The 18,535-nt window shown below is 43.1% G+C and overlaps 1 long non-coding RNA gene across 1 annotated transcript; it reads right to left on the reverse strand.

Moving 5' to 3' along the window:
* Positions 1-17,689: 17,689 nt before the first annotated feature.
* Positions 17,690-18,101, reverse strand: LOC118991410 (uncharacterized). The gene is made up of 2 exons (XR_005067413.1): positions 18,008-18,101; positions 17,690-17,821 (listed from the first exon to the last, which is right to left on the reverse strand). It is a non-coding gene; the product is annotated as an uncharacterized LOC118991410 (long non-coding RNA).
* Positions 18,102-18,535: the final 434 nt, after the last annotated feature.

The raw sequence follows: 18,535 nt of genomic DNA on the forward strand, positions 1-18,535 counted from the left end.
ATTGAAAAAATTCTAAAGATTTTATTTATTTACTCTTAGAGAGAGGGGAAGGGTGGGAGAGAAACATCAACTTGCCAGGGATACAGGGATCACTTGCTTGTCTCTTGCACGCCCCCTACTGGGGACCTGGCCTGCAGCCCAGGCATGTGCTGTGACTGGCAATTGACCCCATGACCCTTTGGTTGGCAGGCCAGCGCTCAATCCACTGAGCCACACCAGCCAGGGCTAAATTCAAATTTCACATACGCAGCAAGCATTTTTTTATTTTTATTTTTTAAATACTCCTTAAAAAAAGATTTTACTTATTTATCTTTAGAGGGGGAAGGGAAGGACAGAGGGAAAGAAATATCAATGTATGGTTGCCTCTTGTGTGTCCCCTGCTGGGAACTGGCCTGCAACCCAGGCATGTGCCCTGACTGGGAATCGAACCTCAATCCTTTGGTTCGCAGGCCCGTGCTCAATCCACTGAGCTACACCAGCCAGGGCAGCATTTTTTTTTAGTATAAGTATATCCCAAATATTGTGTGGGGCCACACTAATACTAAAATTTATTTATTGTTTATCTGAAATTACAATTAAGTGGATGTTCTGTTTTTTATCTGACAACCCCAATTGAGAATTAAGGAAGAAGACCCCGAGAAAGCAAAAGATCTGTGGCTAATCCTGGGCATGCTGGTGTCCTGAGACAGTTGACTCATTTAATAAAGACCTTTTAACCCATTTTGTCATCTGGTTTCTCTGTCTCCCAGGGCCAGTATGTACAGTTGTGTATGGGGTGCTCACAGTATCATTTTGTCTTCTGGGCACCATTCATACTGGGCACCATTCGTAATGGTGACATTAAGATTTACTTATAACTGTTTTCTGGCAGATGGCAGTAAAATGTTTTACTCTAATAACATTAACATATAGGAGAGTTGTTTTTTTTTTCACAAATAGAATTCAGCATCTCGAGGAAGGGGCACCTTTCTCAGTTTATACCAAGGCATCATATGGCCGTTGGTGACCCTGTCACAGCTCAGCCGTAAAATGGGCTGCAAGGTTTTTCAAACCATCGGTTGTGACCCATTCATGGGCTGGAAATCATTTCAGTGGGTCACAACCAACATTAGTAATTATACTAAGATGTTGCTGATAATGATGATGATGATGGAATACAATATAATATCAGAATATAATCCATGTAATCCATGTGTTGCCATCGGAAGTTTTGATTCTGCTGCATATGTGTCTATCGGATGCTGATAAAGAAATATTTCTGAGTGTATCTCACTGTCAAAGAGGTTTAAAAGGCACTGATGTGGTGGTAAAGGCGTTGAAATCGCGAGAGCAGCAGGTCGGGCTCCAAATCCTGGTTTTGCTGTATACTTGCTGTTTAACCTTAGGCAAATGATCCTTCTGGGCCTTGGTTACCCCATCTGTAATTTGGGGATAATAATTGTACCTGCCTCAAGGGTCGTGCCGAGGATTTAATTAATTAATCCATGCAAAGCACTTAGCACAGGGCCTGGCATGTAGCAGAGGATCAATGCAGTTTTTGCTGTTATTATCAGTGATTAGCCAAGAGCTGAGAGGCTTGGAAGAGACAGGCTCATTAACTGTGGGTGAGCAGTGACAGCTGACAGCCAGATGTGGAAAGAAAGAGAATTCAGAATAATGCAAACGCAGATGAGCCACAATAAAGGATATTCATACTGATGACCTCGAGTCATCAGGAAAAGGTTAAATCATGCCCAGAATGTTCCATTGAATAAAACCAATTTGTAATACATTTAGAAGGCTTTCCGGTGAAAATGATCCAAATAAACAGGATAAACTCTTAAAAGAAAATATCAGTTAATTAGACAATTAATTTCTATGAAAGTTCTGCTCCTACCGCTAGTCTGGATAAATGAGATTAACTCCGGTTCTGTGTTTTTCCTCTCTAAGTCGTGACTCCTGGCTAGCTTCAGGCTCTCTGAGGGCACAGAGTGAATTTTGCATTCCTCGTGGACCCCCTGCAGGGTCAGCAGGGGGCCAAGCACACAGCTGTTGTTCCTAGGCTCCCCCATTCTCCAGGCTAAAATGTGGGGGACAGTCCCTCACCCTGTATATTAGGGCACTTCTGCAAACTGGCCCAGGTACTAGCCCACACCGTGGGTGGGAAGGGTGGTGGTCTTCCCTTCACCCTGTTTGTGGTTAGGTTTTGGGAGATAAGGAATGGCGGCAGGGGTAAGTTTGCAACCGTTCTCTTTCATAGGCATGTTACTGCTTGCTAATTCTTGCCAAATGTTCACCACTGTGTGCGTGAGATGCAAGGGGGGAGGGGAGGGGAGGGGGGGAGAGAGAGAATGCATTGTAATTTCAGAGATTTATTAAATTGGTGGTTCAAAATTATTTTGTGTCCAAAGACCCCTCTTTCAATAACAGTGATTTTTATTGAGTGAATCCAACAGCTATTCTTGTGGAATCCTTGATAAATAAATTTTTAAAAATGGGTCAACAATCACTTCCACATCCATTTTGGGCCTTTGGCACAACAACCCAGCATCCACTTAGCCCAAGGTTTCTCTCGAAGTATGGACATATTGTAAAGACCCCTTGTGAATGTTTGCAATTTGCATGAGGAATCTTGTCCCATCCTGCCCTCCCAACATTGACCATAGTTGTGCTACTAGAATTTGGTGCCTGAGAAAAAATACATAGGCAAAAAGTCACTATGTATTCAACGGCCCTTTAAATGAATCTATTACAGCTACATCTATCTGCATTAAAAATATATAGCACACACAAGCGAGATGCATTTATTGAATATATTGCTCTGATAGCTCCCTGCACTCTTCCTTCTTTGCAGTTGCACAACTTTTAATTATTTCATTTATTCAGTTATCAGCGAATTTAATGCCGGTCTTCTCCGCTGCACTGTAAACTCCATGAGATCAGGGACTGCCTCAATTTCTGCTTACTCTGTTTCGCCACGGCTCCACACAATACCTGGGACCTGGGAAATATTTGCGAAATGTTTAGCATGGGTGACACAGTTTCTAATGCAGTTGCTGGGTTTTTCTGTGGTTCTGGTGCAACTAGTCAAAATTGAGCTTGCCTGGTAAGTTTTCCAGAAGGTAAGAGGCAACACCCTCCTGGGTGAAACTGTGCACGTGTGGTTGTCAAACATTGTCTGTAGAATAACTTTATTCAATAAATACAAGTAAGAACAAAAATGTGTAACTAGGAGATAAAACAGAGGTCCTAAGTTACTCACAGTGGTGAGGCGATAATACTCAAGCCAATATCAAAAGGGTGTATATGAGAGTTTTCTGGACAGAAGGGATGGCGGGAACCCTGGCACTGAAATGGGAAGGAAGGGTAGGTACTAGACAAGGCTGGTGGTGTGCCTACCCAGGCAACTGACGGTTAATCATTGATCTTTGAGAGAGTTATAACACTTGAATTGTATATCTTATTTTGAGTTAGTGATGTGCATATGGTAAAAAATTCAAAACGGACAAGGGGAAACCGTGAAAAGCAAATCTCCCTCCCACGCAGTCATTCCTGCCACTGACTGCCCAGTTTCCTTCCCCAAAGGAACTGCTGTTAGCAGTTCCTAACTGAGAGAGAATGTCCCCTTAAGGAAACTTTTAGGTTCTACTTGTGTCAAATGAATAAGTGAATGAACAAATGAATATTTTTTCGGCTTTCCCTTCCCTTTGAGATATGCATCATCTACCCTGGCTGGTGTGGCTCAGTGGATTGAGTGCGGGTCTGTGAACCAAAGAGATACGCATCATCTTGCTAACCATTCTTTCTCCCTTCCTTCTCTGCACGCATGTGCGCATGCACCGGCACACACAGTTGCACAGAAATAGGACTCTAGAATAAAAGTTTTCACTGTGGATACCTTTCTTTGTTTAATTTATTGATTTTATTGGGGTGACATCGGTGAACAAAACTGTACAGTTTTCCAATGTGCAGTTCTATAAAACAGCATCTATATATTGTATTGTTTTCACCACCCATAGTCTAGTCATTTTCCATCACCATTTGTCCCCCCTTTACCCTGCTCCACCTTCCCCCACTCCCCTTTCCCTCTGGTAATCACCCCATTGTTTTCTGTGTCTATGTTTTTTGTCTGTGTGTTTGTTTTTCTTTTCTTTTTTTAAACCATGATTTTACTGCTGTTCAATTACAGTTGCCTGCGCTTTCCTCCCACCGCTCCCCCTCCAGGATACCTTTCTTTTAAAAATGTGCGTCCCTTTTCCCTCACGCTCTACACAAAGGTAACTAATGTGAATAAGTTGGTACAGATATTTGCATGCCTCCCTCCATGCTTACATAATTATATAAAAACATTTATATTACACGCAGACAAAGAATGTTTTATACATTTTATTTGACAACAATGGCACCCTAGTATACATACATACTACCACATCTCGCTATTCTCACTTAACAATACACCATGGAAACCACCTCATTCTGTGAAATACTGGTATAAAAGGCCATGGGTTGGATGTGTGATTCAATCAGCCATACCGCTCCTCACAAACATTCCCTGCATTCCTAGTGCGTTTATTTCTATAGAATAGATTCCCGAGAGTGTATTAGCCGTGCTGAAGTGTACCTATACTTTTAGTTTTAGCAGATAATGCCAGAGTCCTCTCCAGACAAGCTGTAGGTATTCATTTTCTCACCAGCAATATATGAGAGTACGCTTTCTCCAACAGTTCTGCGTTCAGTGTGGTAAAAAAACAAATTTAGGATAACCCGCCGGTGTGTTATCAGTTCTTCGTTGACCCATATTGTGAAATATTTTGAACACTGAAAATACATGGGGAGACTCACCTCTGAAGCCAGAGCCCCAAGTAAGAAAATGCTTTAATTTTATCCATTTCGTTTCAACTTGGATTAATAATCAACACGATAGCTACCAGTTGCTGAGTGCTTCTGCTGCAACCAACATTTATTAAGCGCTATCTCATTTCAACTTTAGTGCTAGGAGGAGATACTCTTATCCCTTGCAATTTACAAAAGAAGAAATTTACACACAGAAGTTGAGAAGCTTAGCAAACTCATCCAACTAGGAAGTAGCAGAATGGGTCTTTGTTCAGCATGGGCGTCTTCACCTTATTGCCACTAGACTCTGATTAGGATGCATACCTTTGGGCTATCAGGGGTTAAGGCGAGGCCTGATCTTTGTAGAGGGTACACCTTGCCCTTTGATAGAGATAGTGAAGAGTAAAGTAGGGAGACACCCAAGGTCCCAAGTGCCCCATGTTTGGACCAGGCCAACTGGATGCGGGTGGCTCGATCTTGCATGTCTTGAATGGCAAGCCCCTCCTGAGGGTCACAGAGCATCTCTGCCGAGGAACGCATGACCCCAGAATGAAAGGCTAGAGTTGGCGTGTGCAGTGCACTTTGGGAGGCTGGATTTTTATCTCCTGTCCCTGGGCGGAATCTCGGTCAGTCAGGAGCTGAAAGGCTTTTTCCTTAGGTGTTCTTCCTCTACAGCCACTGTGCTGCCGGAATTTTTTCAGCCCATCTCAGCAAAATAAGGCAGGCTTCTGGGGGAAAAGTCTTGGAGCAACTAATCAGCAGGCCTTGAGTGTGTTTTCATTCTTGTGGCTCTGTCTCTGTGCTGACAGGACCAGATCAGGATGCATTCTTTAACGTCACTGTGATAGCACAATTACTTATGCAAATGGTTTTGCAGAGGCCATTAATTTCCTGAGCACAGAATTTCAGCCAAATCTTCCTTGTGAGAGAAAGTGATGGACACATTACAATTCTACCCCAAGAGATACTTACAAAGAGTTAATCAGATGCAGATTGGGTCGTCAAATAAAGGGAATCACTGATATTAATGGTTTGGCTGGAAATTGTTTCACCTTGAAAGGGTAATCAAAGTAGCTATCAATTATTGAGCACCCAATAAGTGGCAGGTGATTTACATACATTATCTCATTTGATCTTCACTACAACCCTAATGAGGTAAGTACCATTACTGTACCCATTTTGCAGATGAACCAATTGAGGTGCTGGGAGGTCACATGTCTTTCTGTCTATGATCACACAGTGATTGGTGGAAGCTGGAATTGGAAACCAGGAGTATCTCTGCCTTCCTTAGCATCTTACTAGGTTCCTAACCTGCTCAGGCTTCTGGAGCCATCTCCTTTTCTTGTACAATTGCATCTAAGCATCATCAGACACTTATGACACCAGTTTCCATTTATTAAAGACTTTCTATGTGCTGCTCACTTCCTATCTATCCTATCCATGACTCCAAAACATGTGCTTTTTGTTATTTATTCTTCACACTTTATCTCCAGGGGTAAAGTTTCCCTTTGCAGGACAAAATTGCATGCTTCATATTATTTGCAAAGATGATTGTTTTTGCATAACTTGTCATGGGTGGGTCTTATGTCTGCGTCTTCTAAAGCAGTGGTCCCCAACCTTTCCTGCACCAGGGATCCATTTTGTGGAAGATAATTTTTCCACAGATCTGGGGTGGAGGGATAGTTTCAGGACAATTCAAGTGCATTGCATTCAAGCTCACCTGCTGTGCAGCCCACTTCCCGACAGGCCTGGAGCATTACCAGTCCACAACCCAGAGGTTGGGGACCCCTGTTCTAAAGTACAAAACAAACCTTGCCATGTGCACTTGTATATCTCAGCCCTCCGGAATGCTAAAAATTAGACCGACAGACCTTTTGACCAAACTCCTCAAGGGAGTTATTCCTATGGTGAAAAGCAGTAATGGCTATGGACCAATTTAGAGGACTGTGGTGGGAAGTAGGACGAAACCTTACTTTCAAGATAGATCCTCTAAAACTCTTAGCTCATCCATTTTGCAGTTGTGTGCCCTTGTATAAAGGAAGGTGAATGCCCGCCCCCTGCCATGAGCTCTCACACATGTGAGAGGAGATTAGAATTGGAATTCACAAGTCCCTAACCAGCCTCTTTCATAGCAGAACCAAGGGCTGCAGCCTTCAAACCTTGCCTTAAACCCTCACTCTCTTGAGCCTGCTGGGCTCTAGTACTTCTTTGCCTATTCTGGGTGAAATGCAGATCATTTAAAGTAGTCAGTGATACACAGTCCTGACTGAACACCAGAATCATGTGGGTAGCTTTTAGATAAAGCTGTCATTCATTGTGAGTACCCAGTAAGTGACAGGTGATTTACATACATTAGCTCATTTCATCTTCATCACAACCGTAATGAGGTAGGTGCCATTGCTGTGCCCATTTTACAGGTGACTGAAAGGATTCTTGCCCTTTACCCTAGCAAATTTGATTTAATTGATCTTGGTTTCAGAATTTTTTTTCCTTTTTTTAAAATAAAATTTTTAAGACTTTATTCATTTATCTTTAGAGGGGAAGGGAAGGAAAGGGAGAGAAACATCAGTGTATGGTTGCCTCTCATGTGTCCCCCATTGGGAACTGGCCTGCAACCCAGGCATGTGCCCTGGCATGGAATTGAACCGCGATCCTCTGGTTCGAAGGCCCCCGCACTCAATCCACTGAGCTACACCAGCCAGGGCCAATGTGTACTTCTTAATCCCTTCACCTTTCTTACCCATTCCCCAAACTCCCTCCCATTTGACAACTATAAATTTGTTTTCTGTATCTATGAATCTATTCCTATTTTGCCTGTTCATTTATTTATTTTTATTCCACAAATAAATGAAATCATCTGGCCCTTGTCTTTCTCTGTCTGACTGACATATTTCACTTAACATAATACCTTTTAGGTCCATTTATGCTGTTGCGGATGGCAAGATTTCATTCTTTCTAATGGCTGAATCGTATTCCATGATCATATACACTAGTTATTTATTTATTGATCTATTGATGAACACTAAGGTTGCTTCCATATCTTGTATATTATAAATAATGCTACAACAAACATATAGATATATATGTCATTTCAAATTAGCGTTTTGTGTTTCTTTGGATAAATACCCAGAAGTGGAGTTGCTGGGTCCTTCTTCCTTGTTGTAGCCTTTGTTTTAAAGTCTTTTGTCTGGTATAAGGATTGCTACCCTGGTGATTTGTTTGTTTGCTTGTCTCCTTTTTCATGAAATACCTTGTTCCTTCCCTTTACTTTAAGTTGGTCTTTCAATCTAAAGTGAGTCTCTTGTATATAACATATGTAAGGGTCTCGTTTTGTTATCCATTCAGCCACCCTATGTCTTTTGATTGAAGCATTTAATCCATTTGCATTTAAAGTAACTGTTGATATATATGTATTTTTGCCATGGTATTATCCATATTTCTGATATTTTTCTTCTTTTTAAAGAAGACCCTTTAACATTTCTCATAGGACTGGTATCGTGGTGATGAACTCCTTTAGCTTTTCCTGTCTGGGAAGCTCTTTATCTTCCCTTCCATTCTAAAAGCCTTTCTGGGCAGAGTAGTCTTGGTTGTAGATCATTGTTTTTCATCACTTTGAATATTTCCTGCCAACCCCTCCTGGCCTGCAAAGTTTGAGAAAGCAGCTGACAGTCTGATTTGTTACTTTTTTTAAGTAACCGACTGCTTTTCTCTTGCTGCTTTTAGATTCTCTCTTTGTTTTTTACCTTTGGCATTTTAATTTTGATGCATCTTAACGTGGGACTCTTTGGGTTAATGTTGTTCGGTATTCTCTGCGCTTCCTGGACCTTTATGTCTACTTCCTTCACCAGGTGAGGGAAGTTTTTCCATCATTTTTCCAAATAGGTTTGCAATTCCTTACTCTGTCTCTTCAAGCACCCCCATGATGCAAATATTGGTACACTTAAAGTTTTCCCAGAGGCTCCTTAAACCATATTCTCATATTTTTGGATTCTTTTTTCTTTTTCCTCTTCTGATTGGGTATTTTTTTTTTTTGCTTTCTTATTTTCCAAATTGCTGATTTGGTCCTCTGCTTCATACACTCAACTGTCAATATCACGTAACGTATTTTTCATTTCAGTTATTTTTCTCACTGTTTTTAAAAATGTTTCCTATCTCTGTTTTTATGTTTTTAAAAAATCTTTTTTGTTGAAGTTCTAAGTTCATCTAGTCTTCCCCTAAGTTCTTTGAGCATCCTTTTTCTTTTAAAGATTTTATTTATTTATCTTAGAGGGGAAGGGAAGGAGAGAGAGAGAGAAACATCAATGTATGGTTGCCTCTCGTGCATCCCCTGCCATGAACCGGGAACTGGCCTGCAACCCAGGCATGTGCCCTGACTGGGAATCGAATCGCGATCCTGTGGTTCGCAGGCCCGCGCTCAGTCCACTGAGCTACACCAGCCAGGGCTCTTTGAGCATCCTTATAACCACTGTTTTGAACTCTGCACCTGATAGAGTGCTTGTCTCCATTTTGTTTAGTTCTTTCTCTGGAGTTTTGTTTTGTCCTTTCATTTAGGCCATGTTTCTTTTTCTTCTCGTTTTGGCAGCCTCCCTGTGTTTGTTTCTATGTATTAGGTAGAGCTGCCGTATCTACTAGTCTCCGTATAGTGGCCTTATGTAGTAGGTGTCCTGTTGGTCCCATTGGCACAGCCTCCCCTATCACCTGATGTAGGTACTCCGGGTGCACTCTCCATGTAGGCTGTAAACTCCTGGTGTAGTTGAGGGTTTTTTTTTAAGGTTTTATTTATTTATCTTTAGAGGGGAAGGGAAGGAGAGAGGGAGAGAAACATCAACATATGGTTGCCTCTCCTGTGTCCCCTGCTGGGAACTGGCCTGCAACCCAGGCATGTGCCCTGACTGGGAATCGAACCGTGAACCTTTGATTCGCAGGCCCGTGCTCAATCCACTGAGTTACACCAGCCAGGGCTGGTGTAGTTGAGTCTTGATTGCTATTAGTATGTCAGTGGGAGAGATTTACGATATAAAGACTGGCCACAACCTCCATGGAGGATCTTGTGTGCAAGAACTGACCCCACAAAGAAGGACTTGCTTCAACAGGGCTCTGGTGCCCACTGAGTTCACCCCTTGAGTGTATCACTTGGTTGGGTGGTGCTTCAGCATAGTCTGAAGCTATCTTACTGGGTGCACTGGCTCTGTGGCCTCCTGAGAGGTACAGGCCGGAGTCAGCCATCACCTGTGTCCTGCCCAGGGCCACCAGGCATGAGCTACAGTGTGATCTGCAGGTGGTTGCTACTTATGCTAGGCTTGGAGGTGTCCAGGAGAGGCCAAGCTTCAATTCAAGACCAGCAGTCACTAGTACCAGGACCTGACACCTCTTAGCAAAAGGTAAGGGACACACTGAGGCCAGATGCTGCTTGTTTGAGAGAGTGTAGGAAAGTTTGCAGCATGAGCCCAGACAGGCTGTTTGTATGGATAAACCACCAAAAACTACTTGGGTGGGCCCTCAAGTTGGGTGCAGCAGAGTCTCAGGGAATCACCAGGCAGGGCAAACACTGTTACTTACCCAGGTTGATGAATGTTGTGGACCCCTCTGCCTGGTTCTAAGAATTGTAACTCTACCCCCTGAGGCTAAGGAGGAGTCAGTGACCTCTGGAATGGGAGCTGCAGGAACCAAAGCTTGTCTCTGGTAGCAAATGCTGCCTGTTTCCCCCCTGCCCCCAAAGCATGGTCAGAAGTCATTGACGAGTAAGGCCCCCCAGGTGGGGGGGGGGGACAACCTAAGCCAGACTTGATCATTTGGGAGGCCATCATGGAAGGACTCGGGGAGGCTGCGACAAAGAGGGAGCAATGGACTCTCGCCCCTTGGCTTTGACAAAGCCCTAGTCCCCATGACCTCTGGGAGAAGCGCTTCTTATCTCTAATTCCCTTAAGCCTGAATACCTGATGGGGAGGGGTGCAGCTCCTTGCCTTGTTAGAGTGTGTCCTGGGGGAAAATCCGGCATCACAAAGAATTGCTGAAAAACCTGTGAAATCTGCTCTGCTAAGAGTGCTTTCATTCATATGTTAAGGGTTCGAGCAGGAAACCCTAAAACTCTTCCTGACAGACTCTGACTCAGACTAAGCCCTCAGATTTCTTTGAAATGTTGTCTATTGTTTGGTCCTTGCCACCCTGTATTCCTGTGTATTACAACCCAATTAAAAGGCCCTGGAGAAAGGGGCTCAGGCCTTTTTCCCCTAAGAAACTGGCCACCGCTCAAGGCCTTTTTCCTTTGGGAAACTGGCCATCTCTCCTCCCCAAGCAGATCATATCATGTCTCTGTCATGTTTACTCTCATCCATGGCACATGGGGGGGGGGGCTTGCGAGCAAAGTCGCCCTCACAGATGAAGACTCAGCTATAGCACCTACCCACTGACTCTGGTGGGGCAGGCTCATCCAAAGAATAATGGCACTGCCAACACTTCTGTCTGGGAGAAAGCTGTCTCTCCTGCCCTTGCTCTGATGCCAGACAATTCAATTTGTCCCTATATGTCCCTGGTGCCTTTGGAGCGTCTGTCCCTGCACTGGTGCTCGGAGCCAGTGATCTCTTCAGGAAGTCCATGCACAGGCCCTTTAAGAGGAATGCCTGTTACTCCTCGATCACATTCATGCCTGTTGGTTTTGACAGCCAGCAGTTATGGTGTCCTCCCTTCCCAGTACTGGAAACCTGGGGTGGGGAGCCTGGTGTAGGGCTGGGGTACCTTGCTCCCTAGGGGAGGATTTCCACAGCTGAGCTAACTCTCCCAATTTTTATCCGCCACAAGTCAGTATGGAACCAGTCCGCTCTGCATCTCTGCTCCTCCCATAGTGTCCATGTGGCTTCTTCTTTATTTCCTTAGTTGTATGACTTATGTTCAGCTGGATTTCAGGTGGTTTTGCATGATGGTCATTATGTAGTTTTGTTGTAATTTTTATGTGGTTATGGGAGGATGTGAATACTGCATTTACCTACGCTGCCATCTTAACTGGAAGCCTGCAGGAAACTCACTTGAGATTTTAGGACATAAAAGATATGGAAAAGATATTACATGCAAATGGTATTAAGAGAAATAGGCTTGGCTATATTTATAACAGACGAAATAGACTTTAAGTCAAAAATGGTCACAAGTGACAAATAAGGGTATTATATAATGATAAAAAGGTCGGTTCAGCTCCATGGCTGCCTGGGGCTCTCTCTGGCCAGGCCTTTTGGTCAGGCAGGACTGTAGCTTTTCTCTCCAGTTGTGTGCGACTTCCATCTTTCCTCTCTGTCTGACTAGTATGAGCTGTGTGGCTGGTATGGACCATGAGCTTGGGATCTTAGGATCCAAACCAGATGGATCTCTGGCTAATCAGGGACAATGGCTTAGCTCTGCAGATGGGCAGAACCACTGACTGGGATGTGTTTGGTTGATGCCGCTAGTAGTCATGTGGTCCATTGAGATCTGTGGGCTCGTTCCTCTAAGCCCCACTCCCTTCCCTCTATTTGATCCCCAGTGATCCATTCCTGCCAATCCCCCTCAGTGATCTCTGTGAGGCGAGACCCACTGTGGCTTCCTGGTGTGCACCTGGCAGTGCTGGGAAAGCTGGGTCCCCACTTTGGGCTTTCTTTATTCCAGTAGAGAAACCAGAGGCTTAGGGGGTCCTCTGGGTGCTGCACTGTGCCATCCTCGGGGTGGGGTGATGCAGTCAGAACAAATCTGCTCCGTTTACCTCTCTAATGCAGACCTTCTTGGTCTCTGGTCCAAGGGTGTGGTTCAACCTCACCTCCAGGTTGTGGGATTTTCACAAAGCTGTCTTGTCTATGGATAGTTTCTAACTGGTCATTTTGTGAAGGGGAGACTGAAGTCAGGAATGGCATAGTCTGCCATCTTAACCTTTTTCTCTCTTCTTTCCTTCCTTCCTCCCTCCCTTCCTCCCTCCTTCCCTCCATTCCTCCCTCCTTCCATCCCTCCTTCCCTCCCTCCATTCCTCCCTCCTTCCATCCCTCCTTCCCTCCCTCCTTCCACCTTCCCTCCCTCCCTCCTTCCTTCCTTCCTTCCCTCCCTCCCTTCCCTCCCTCCTTCCTTCCTTCCTTTCCTTCCTCCTTCCTTCCTTCCTTCCTTCCTTCCTTCCTTCCCTTTTCCTCCTCTCTTACCCCTGTTCCTCTCTCTGCACCTCCCTTCATTTCTTCCTTTCTTTGAGGTGCTTATTACCCTCAGGCACTTATCAGATGCTCCAGTCACATCTTGCATATTTCCTGGTTCTGAACTGCGATCCCAAGAACCATGTAGGAGCAACATGAAATGCCAATAAAAGGAAGAAGCATGGGATATAGAGAATGTGGAAGGGGAACAAAATTATATTTTATTCAAACTGAGCCTCCACACCAAAATTTCAAAACACATGAAAAATTCTACACTAATTAAGACCCCCCCATGGAAATAAGCGATCAGAATGTGAATGTGTTCAGGACAAAGTGACATTACAGTAAGGACTGTCAAAGATTTTTTTTTAAGTATGTTGAGGATGTTCAAAGAGGTATACAAACAACTTGCGCTGGTGATGGCAGGAAACTATGAAACAGAGACATATAAATTAAACAGATGAAAAATGAGACCAGCTGGATATGAAAAAACCAATTAGAAATTGTGGAAAAGAAAGTCATTTAACTGCAAACTCAAGAAAGTATAAACTTAGGATTGGACACACAGAGAAAATAGTGAAGTATAAGAGAATACTGAGGAATTCTAAGTGTAGTTACAAAAAGAGAAGAATATTTTTTAAAATGCAACATAACAGTGATGAAATGTGGACTATAAATTGAGAGACTTCAACAGGTATTCCACAGGAGTTCCTGAAATGGTGAAGAGGATTGCAGAGAAATAGTATTTGCTGATATAATAACAAAAAAAAAATTCCCAGTATTGAAGAAACACCTGAGTCCTCATTTCTGGAGTATACTTTGGGTATTGAGTAGAATTAAATGAAAGTCAATACACAGATAGATGCATCAAAGTAAAACTGTACAGGATTAAAACAATACTTTGAAAAGTACAAGAAAAAAGAGTGATTACTTATGAAAAACAGCAATTAGACTCATAGTCAAAAGACTATTCTCTTGAAAGTGCTAAAAATATAATTGTCAAGACTGAGTGTAAAATACAGTATCTTGAGGTTTGCAAAGACTCAACAACTTTGGAGCACAGAGACCCTCAAAATTGCACACTTTAAACATGGATGGTTTGTTGTTAAGTCAATTTTGCCTCAATAAAGCTGTTCAAAACAAAAAGTGAAAACAAAAAGCTCGGGGACTAGGGCCCAATTACGAAGGGTTTCAGACAATGAAATGTGTCCCTCCCGTGGCACAATTAGTGTATTTGTTACCTGGAGAGGCAATAATGTTTTTTATCAGTTTTATTGAGACATAATCCACATGCCCTACAATTCAACCATTTAAATGTACAAACCAACATTAAAATGTACAAGTGAGCAGTTAATGTTCATAATTTAATGACTTTCAGTGTATTCACCAGTTGTATTTTTAGTAACGTGCATGAATTAAAACAAATGATTATGATCAGGAAGAAAATACAGTATGATTTTCTTTTATAAAACATTTTATGTATAATTATCATAGTGTAAAAGTCATAAGAAAATTTCAAGATCAAGGTGTGTGAAAAGTACCATTGAGGCAACTATTGCAATAGTAAATCATACAACTAGTGAAAAGATTTTATTATTTTTATTTTTATCAAGCATTGAAATAATTAACAATTAAAGCATACACTTCATGTTTAAAGATATTTTTCAGATTTAGTGACACATTTATTTTCAAATATTGTAAGTTTCAGCACCTTCCAAATTTGACTCTTTGAGTTGCAGTTTCACTGATTTACACATAAATAAAAACAAGTGATTACGTAGAATCAGAGCTGAAGTTACTCAAGTTATTCTTTCTCTTTACAATCACTGTGCTATAATGTTTAATTTAGAATTTACTTTTTTCTTAATATCGATGACTATTTTCACATTAAAAAAAATTTTTTTTTTAATATTTATTTATCTTTAGAGGGGAAGGGAAGGAGAGAGGAAGAGAAATATCAATGTATGGTTGCTTCTCTTCTCGTGCATCCCCTGCTGAGAACTGGCCCCTTCTGGGAACTGGCCCCTGCTGGGAACTGGCCCCTGCTGGGAACTAGCCTGCAACCCAGGTATGTGCCCTGACTGGGAATCGAACCGCGATCGTCTGGTTCGCAGGCCTGCACTCAATCCACTGAGCTACACCAGCCAGGGCTATTTTCACATTTTTAAAAAATCTTCCAAGTACAGTTTTCTGCCTCTCCCCCCACCCCAACTCCAGCCCTCTCCATCTTCTCCCGCCTCCACCCCACCCCTCTTATTGTCCATGTGTCCTCTATACTTGCTCCTGCAAATCCTTCACCATTTTCCCCTAAAATCCCTTCCCCTCTCCCCTCTGGTCACCTCACCATCACCCTGCCCTCAATTTCAGTGTCTTTGGTTGTATTTTGCTTGTTTGTTTGTTTTGTTGATTAGGTTCCTGTTAAAGGTGAGCTCATATGGTATTTGTTTTTCACCTTCTGGCTTATTTCACTTATAGTTTACTTTTTAAACATGGAATATGTATATTATATTATTAGTACAGGGACTGTAGTCTAGAAGTGTGTTCAAAGCAAGCTCAAGGACCTCAAAATTGTTGAGAACTTACTTTAGAAAATAATAGCCTGGATCTGGGGCCAAGTATTTAACAAGAGTGTACCAAATTTAGCCCTGGCTGGTGTAGCTCAGTGGATTGAGCATGGGCCTGTGAACCAGAGTATCACGGTTTGATTCCCAGTTAGGGCACATGCCTGAGTTGCAGGCCAGTTCCCAGCAGGGACTCATGAGAGGCAACCATACATTGATATTTCTCTCCTTCCCTTCCCCTCTAAGATAAATAAATAAAATCTTAAAAAAAAAAAGAATGTACCCAATTTAACTTCCCTGTAGAATAAAATGATAAAAACAGGAGTACTAAAAATCAGCTGATGTAGATTTTACATACATACACAGTATCCCTTATCCATAAACTCAGTTACCCGCCGTCAGCAGTGGTCCAAAAACATTAAATGGAAAATTACAAAAATATACAATTCACAAGTTTTAAATTGTGCCTTGTTCTGAATAGTCTGAAGAAAACTCGTGTCATCCTGCTCCTTCCTACACAGGATGTAAATCGTCCCATTGTCCAGTGTCTGCACACTGTATAGTCTACCTGCCTGTTACTCACTTGGTAGTCATCTCAGTTATCAGAGAGAGAGACCACATTCACATAACTTTTATTACAGTATATTTTTTTAATTGTTCCATGTTTAAATTTTTTATTTATTTATTTTTAGAGAGCAGGAAGGGAAGGAGAATGAGAGGGCGGGAAACATCAATGTGCGGTTACCTCTTGTGCACCCCCTACTGGGGACCTGGCCTGCAACCCAGGCCTGTGCCCTGACTGGGAATCGAACCAGCGACCCTTTGCTTCAATAGCCTGAGCTCAATTCACTGAGCTACACCAGCCAGGGCTGTTCTATTTGATTATTAGTTATTATTAATCTCTTACTGTGCCTAATCTATAAATTAATCTTTATCATAGGCATATATGCATGTATAGGGAAAGGCGTAGGTTATATAAGCTTCGGTATTATCTGAGGTTTCAGATCTTGGAACATATCCACTGCAGGTAAGGGGGGGGGGGTCCTGTCAATATTAAAACTTAATATTAACGACAACACTTTTTTAGAACTTAAACCAAAGAAAGATTTGTGTGTTATGGCAGGGTTGGGGGAGGCAAAAAATTAGAAACGCTTGGTTATGGTGCTAATAAAAACAAGATTGACTTTTATTGGTTTTTATCATTCTTTTTTTAACTTTTTTCTTACTGTTGTTCAGTTACAGTTGCCTCCAGTTTCCCCCCACCACTCCCCCCACCCCAGCCATCCCCACTCCCCCCCCCCTTGATCCTACCCCCCTTTTGTTTTGTCCAGGTGTCCTTTATACATGTTCCTGAAACACCCCCCCCCCACCCCACATTCTTATATTCAAATTCTCTATGGACAGTGCTTTTCTTTATCGGAAGCCCGTGGGCAGTGTACCCTCACTGCCTCACCCCTGCTAGGCTGCTGCCCCACGCCAAGCTTATCAAGACAGTGGCCCAATCAGTTTTGGGTTTGTGGCCTCCAACCACCCCCTCCCCCCACTATTTTAGTATGGACAGTGCTGCCACTGACTTCCTCTAGGGTGAATTTTGTGTTCTTCTGAGGGCCTTCAGTTGCTTACAACATCAGGTCAGGCACAACATACATACTCTGTAATGACAGAGTGACCTGGGTTCTGCCATCGCCACTCTGATGTTACCCTCCCTCTCTACCCCCCACACATACAGAACCACCAAAGCCCCTTTTCTTCTTTCCTGTGGGACAAAGTGTTGAGGACATTTGTCTTCCATTCTCGGCCCTCACCCAGTCTTATCCCCCAATGTTTGGCCAACTATGGACCTGCCAGTCCGGCCCCCAAACCTCCAGGAATTTGACGTTCCTTTCCTCTCACACTCCTGACTCCCTTTCCTTCCCTCCCTCCATACCACACAGACACACAAATCTCCATTTCATAACATGTTGACTTTATTGTAATCAATACTGGTGTACCCTGGTGGCCTCAGATCTACTTGTTTTTGTACACGTACTTCACAACTCCTGACACTGCTGCAACTTGTTCTACGTTTCTGGCCCAAGCCTTGCATTTCCTTGCTGCACAGGATGTCACGTGGCATGGTGTGACATTCCAGCGGCACTTGTTCCTGCTATGCGCATTTTTATTTTTTGGCTTATTCAGTTTGTGGGAACAGATGAATATTGTTGGCTTTACTGCTCCGCCAGTCATCCTTGAAGGAGAGGAGGGTGGTGGAGATTTTTTCCTTGACTTTCTTTGAGCGGGGCTTTTTCCCTTTCTGGTTTTCTTTTGTACCTGGAAGGGCAACCAAATGAGTCAGCAGGACACTGGTTTCGGAGAAAAGAATGGAAATGTATAGGAAAGGGTAACATCATAAATAGGGATTTAGGTTGAGGAAGGGGTTTGTGCCAGGCAGGGGTAAAGTAGGAGTCTTAAGGAGAGCAGTGGGGACGAAGAGGATCATGGGTAGGATTATCTGACCTTGTTACTCTTGCCGGTTTTGGGTTGACAAGGAGTCTTCATTTCCGTTTTCCTTTTCTTTCTTGGGGTTTGCCGTTCTGTGTTTATGGCTTGGGGTTCCATATTTATCCTAGGGTCCTCCTGTGTACAGATTTCCTCAGTCAAATAAAGCTTTCTAAAAGCATTCCCCAGGGTTTCTGGCCATTCTATGTAGAGAGGTGTGTACTGTTTCCTAGGTGATGGAGAGCCACGCCCTTGCCCTTTGTTTGGTCATTGAGGAAGGAACCATGGTCACTAGCCAATGGCAGCATAGAGATGGCTTAGATATCATAGAGCACTGCTCCTGGCACCTCTGTGTGTGTGGGGGGGGACCAATGTGCTATGGTTGGAGAAATGGGGTGGTTCTTCCATACCCACTGAAGATTCATCCCAAAATGACCTGCTATCCCTCCTCATTTCCCCATGTTCAATGTTGGTGGGTCATCTGGCAGGGAGAGAGTATTTTCTCCAAGACATTCCCCACAGCCACCCCCATTCAGTGGTCCATTC

This window comes from Sturnira hondurensis, unplaced genomic scaffold, assembly GCF_014824575.4.
Source record: "Sturnira hondurensis isolate 20B ecotype Veracruz unplaced genomic scaffold, ASM1482457v3 Scaffold0007487, whole genome shotgun sequence".
Lineage (NCBI taxonomy): Eukaryota > Metazoa > Chordata > Mammalia > Chiroptera > Phyllostomidae > Sturnira > Sturnira hondurensis.